Genomic DNA, 6000 nt, shown 5'->3' on the forward strand with positions numbered 1-6000 from the left:
AATCCTGTATCAGCCTCATAAGAGGCTTTGAGGTATGTTTTATGAGTTTTTGGGAGAGTGTCATGGTATAGATAGTAGCCCCTGAGACACTGTTCGGAGAAAGAAAGAACCGGACAGAGGATCAAATTCATGTTCGCAGGAGACTCATTTGATGACATTTATCACTCTTTTTAACTAGCAGGCATTTGTAGCGACTGCCACCTCTCAAGCTGCGGAAGTATCCGGACTGAGGTATAGTCTGGAGCGGGCCGAAGGAGAACTTGGCCAAGTGAAGAGACAGCTGGAGAATAATCAAGGTATGTAGAAACCTTGTTTATGTAGCACAAATGAATAAGTGTACATGATGGAAATATTTTTATAATGTGCTCTAGGAGCGATGGCTGAAATTGAGACTCTCAGGAGGGTTGTGGCTAAAGCCGAGAAGAAAGTAGCCGCAGAGCAGGCTCTTCGTGAGAAACACGAGGCTAGAGTTATTGAGGCTGAGCGAGAGCTTCAAGAGGTCGTGCGGAAATGCGAGACCTTGGAGCAGAGTTTAGCAGGGAAAGAATCCGAACTCTCCCAGGCTCGCCGAGCCGCAAGTGATGCCCAGGGGGAAACACAAGGTTCCCTGAAGGAAATCTAGGAGGTAAGGAAGATTGCGGCTGGTGAGGCTTTTTCTGTACAAAGCGAGTATCGGAGATGAGAAAATCAAAACTGATAACTTGAGTTTTGATGTATACAGGGGTATTTGCGGAGCTGCCGCGTAGCATATCTGATGCCGCCCAATTTTACTGAGCCGAATGGGGGAATACTACGGATAAGCTCTTCTGGATGCAGTATCTAGGGCCGAATTTGTTGGGGAACGTAGCAATAATTCAAAATTTTCAACGCATCACCAAGATTAATCTATGGAGATTCTAGCAACAAGAGAGGGAGAGGATGAGTGTATCTTCATACCCTTGAAGATCGCGATGCGGAAGTATTACAAGAACGCGGTTGGTGGAGTCGTACACGCAGTGATTCAGATCGCGGTCGATTCCGATCTAAACGCCGAATGGACGGCGCCTCTGCGTTCAACACACGTACAGCCCGGGGACGTCTCCTCCTTCTTGATCCAGCAAGGGGAGAGGAGAAGTTGAGGGAGAACTCCATCAGCACGACGGCGTGGTGGCGATGGAGCTCGTGGTTCTTCGGCAGAGCTTCGCTAAACTCTATGGAGGAGGAGGAGGTGTTGGAGGAGGGAGAGGGCTGCGCTAGGGAAGAGGTGAGGCTGCCCTCCCACCCCTCCACTATATATAGGGGAAAGGGGAGAGGGGGAGGCGCCCTAGGGTTTCCCCTAGGGGGCGGCGGCCAAGCAGATTGGATCTCCCTAGGGAAAATCCTAGGGAGACTTGCCCCCCAAGCCAAGCAAGTGGGGGATTGCCTCCCAAGCCAGGTGGAGGCGCCCCACCTCCCCAAATAACGTGTGAAAGGGTGTGGGGCCGCACCACCCCTTAGTGGGCTGGTTTGCCCCTCCCCCTTTGGCCATGAGGCCCTCCAACACTTGTTGGGGCTCCCGAAACACCTTTCGGTCATGCTGGCCATAGCCTGGTACCCCCGGAACACTTCCGGACTCCAATACCCTTCGTCCAATATATCGATCTTCACCACCGGACCATTCCGGAACTCCTCGTGATGTCCGAGATCAGATCCAGGACTCCGAACTACCTTCGGTAACCACATACTATTTCCCATAACAACTCTAGCATCACCGAACCTTAAGTGTGTAGACCCTACGGGTTCGGGAACCATGCAGACATGACCGAGACGTTCTCTGGCCAATAACCAACAGCGGGATCTGGATACCCATGTTGGCTCCCACATGTTCCACGATGATCTCATCGGATGAACCACGATGTCAAGGATTCAATCAATCCCGTATACAATTCCCTTTGTCCATTGGTATGTTACTTGCCCGAGATTCGATCGGCGGTATCCCTATACCTTGTTCAATCTCGTTACCGGCAAGTCTCTTTACTCGTTCCATAATGCATGATCCCGCGACTAACTACTTAGTCACATTGAGCTCATTATTATGATGCATTACCGAGTGGGCCCAGAGATACCTCTCCGTCATACGGAGTGACAAATCCCAGTCTTGATTCATGCCAACCCAACAGACACTTTCAGAGATACCTGTAGTGCACCTTTATAGCCACCCAGTTACGTTGTGATGTTTGGTACACCCAAAGCATTCCTACGGTATCCGGGAGTTGCACAATCTCGTGGTCTAAAGAAATGATACTTGACATTAGAAAAGCTTTAGCAAACGAACTACACGATCTTGTGCTATGCTTAGGATTGGGTCTTGTCCATCACATCATTCTCCTAATGATGTGATCCCGTTATCAATGACATCCAATGTCCATGGTCAGGAAACCATAACCATCTATTGATCAACGAGCTAGTCAACTAGAGGCTCACTAGGGACATGTTGTGGTCTATGTATTCACACATGTATTACAGCTTCCAATTAATACAATTATAGCATGAACAATAGACAATTATCATGAACAAGGAAATATAATAATAACCATTTTATTATTGCCTCTAGGGCATATTTCCAACAGTCTCCCACTTGCACTAGAGTCAATAATCTAGTTCACATCACTATGTGATTATAATGAATCCAACACCCATGGGGTTTGATCATATCTCGCTTGTGAGAGAGGTTATTAGTCAATGGGTCTGAACCTTTCAGATCCGTGTGTGCTTTACAAATCTCTATGTCATCTTCTAGATGCAGTTACCACGCGCTATTTGGAACTATTCCAAATAAGTGCTCTACTATACGAATCCGGTTTACTACGCAGAGTCATCCAGATTAGTATCAAAGTTTGCATCGGCGTAACCCTTTACGACAAACTCTTTTACCACCTCCATAATCGAGAAAATTCCTTAGTCAATTAATTACTAAGGATAAGTTTGACCGCTGTCATGTGATCCATTCCCGGATCACTCTTGTACCCCTTGATTGACTCATGGCAAGGCACACTTCAGGTGCGGTACACAACATAGTATACTGTAGAGCCTACGTCCAAAGCATAGGGGACGACCTTCATCCTTTCTCTCTCTTCTGCCGTGGTCAGGTCTTGAGTCTTACTCAATACTCACACCTCATAACACAGCCAAGAACTCCTTCTTTGCCGATCTATTTTGAACTCCATCAATATCTTGTCACGGTGTGTATTCGTTTGAAAGTACTATCAAGCGATCTTGATCTATCCTTATAGATCTTGATGCTTAATGTTCAAGCAGCTTAATCTAGGTTTTCCATTGGAAAACACTTTTCAAATAACCCTATATGCTTTCCAGAAATTCTACATCATTTCTGATCAACAATATGTCAACAACATATACTCATCAAAAATTCTATAGTGCTCCCACTCACTTCTTTGGAAATACAAGTTTCTCATAAACTTTTATAAACCCAAAATCTTTGATCATCTCATCAAAGCGTATATTCCAACTCCGAGATGCTTACTCCAGTCCTTTGAAGGATTGCTGGAGCTTTGCATACTTGTTAGCATCTTTCAGGATTGTCAAAACCTTCTGGTTGTATCACATACAACCTTTCCTCAAGAAAATTGTCGAGGAAACAATGTTTTGACATCCTATATGCAAGATTTCATAAATAATGCAGTAATTGCTAATATAATTCCAACAGGCTCTTAGCATCGCTACGAGTGAGAAAGTCTCATCGTAGTCAACTCCTTGAACTTGTCGGAAAATATCTTAACGACAAGTCGAGCTTTCTTAATGGTGATACTTACCATCATTGTCCGTCTTCCTTTTAAAATCCATCTGCACCCAATAGCCTTACGACCATCAATTGGTTCTTCCAAAGTCCATACTTTGTTTTCATACATGGATCCTCTCTCGGATTTTATGGCCTCGAGCCATTCATCGGAATCCGGGCCCACCATCGCTTCTCCATAGCTCGTAGGTTCATTGTTGTTTAGCAACATGACCTCCAAGATAGGATTACGTACCACTCTAAAGTAGTACGTATCCTTGTCAACCTATGAGTTTTGATAGTGACTTGATCCGAAGTTTCATGATCAATATCATCAGCTTCCACTCCAATTGGCGTAGGCGCCACAGGAACAACTTCATGTGCCCTGCTACACACTAGTTGAAGTGACGGTTCAATAACCTCATCAAGTCTCCACCATCCTCCCACTCAATTCTTTCAAGAGAAACTTTTCCTCGAGAAAGGACCCATTTCTAGAAACAATCACTTTTGCTTCCGGGTCTGAAATAGGAGGTAGGGCGTCCTATGAAGATGCATTTATCCGCTTTGGGTTTGAGCTTATCAGGCTAAAACTTTTCCACATAAGCTTCGCAGTCCCAAACTTTTAAGAAATGACAGCTTAGGTTTCTCTAAACCACAGTTCATACGCTGTCATCTCAATGAAATTACGTGGTGCCCTATTTGAAGTGAATGCGGTTGTCTCTAATGCCTAACCCATAAACGATAGTGGTAGTTTGATAAGAGACATCATGGTGTGCACCATATCCAATAGGGTGCAACTATGATGTTCGGACACACCATCACACTATGGTGTTCCAGGCGGTTTTAGTTGTGAAACAATTTCCACAATGTCTTAATTGTATACCAAACTCATAACTCAGATACTCATCTCTATGATCATATCATAGACATTTTATCCTCTTGTCACGACGATCTTCAACTTCACTCTAAAATTACTTGAACCTTTCAATAATTCAGACTTGTGTTTCATCAAGTAAATATACTCAACATCTACTCAAATCATCTGTGAAGTAAGAACATAACGATATCCACTGCGTGCCTCAGCACTCATTACACTGCATACATCAAAATGTATTACTTCCAACAAGTTGCTTTCTTGTTCCATCTTATTGAAAACGAGGCTTTTCAGTCATCTTGCCCATGTGGTATGATTTGCATGTCTCAAGTGATTCAAAATCAAGTGAGTCCAAATGATCCATCTGCATGGAGTTTCTTCATGCGTACATACTAATAGACATGGTTCACATGTCTCAAACTTTTCAAAAAAAATGAGTGAGTCCAAAAGATCCATCAACATGGAGCTTCTTCATGCGTTTTATACCAATATGACTCAAATGGCAGTGCCACACGTAGGTGGTACTATCATTACTATCTTATATCTTTTGGCATGAACATGTGTATCACTACGATCGAGATTCAATAAACCATTCATTTTAGGTGCAAGACCATTGAAGGTATTATTCAAATAAACAGAGTAACCATCATTCTCCTTAAATGAACAACCGTATTGCGATAAACATAATCCAATCATGTCTATGCTCAACGCAAACACCAAATAACAATTATTTAGGTTTAACACCAATCCCGATGGTAGAGGGAGCGTGCGATGTTTTATAATATCAACCTTGGAAATACTTCCAACACATATCGTCACCTCGCCTTCAGCTAGTCTCCGTTTATTCGGTAGCTCTTTTATTTCGAGTTACTAACACTTAGCAACCGAACCGATATCTTAATACCCTGGTGCTACTAGGAGTACTAGTAAAGTACACATTTAATACAATGTATATCCAATATACTTCTATCAACCTTGCTAGCCTTCTCATCTACCAAGTATCTAGGGTAGTTCTGCTTCAGTGACCGTTCCCTCATTATAGAAGCACTTAGTCTCGGGTTTGGGTTCAACCCTGGGTTTCTTCACTAGATCAGCAACTGATTTGCCGTTTCATGAAGTATCCCTTCTTGCCCATGCCCTTCTTGAAACTAGTGGTTTTACTAACCATCAACAATTGATGCTCCTACTCGATTTCTACTTTCGCGGTGTCAAACATCACAAATTGCTCAAGGATCATCATGTCTATCCCTGATATGTTATAGTTCATCACGAAGCTCTAATAGCTTGGTGGCAATGACTATGGAGAACCATCACTATCTCATCTGGAAGATTAACTCCCACTCGAATCAAGTGATTGTAGTACTCAGAATAT

The sequence above is a fragment of the Triticum dicoccoides genome, chromosome 4B, assembly GCF_002162155.2.
Source record: "Triticum dicoccoides isolate Atlit2015 ecotype Zavitan chromosome 4B, WEW_v2.0, whole genome shotgun sequence".
Classification (NCBI taxonomy): domain Eukaryota; kingdom Viridiplantae; phylum Streptophyta; class Magnoliopsida; order Poales; family Poaceae; genus Triticum; species Triticum dicoccoides.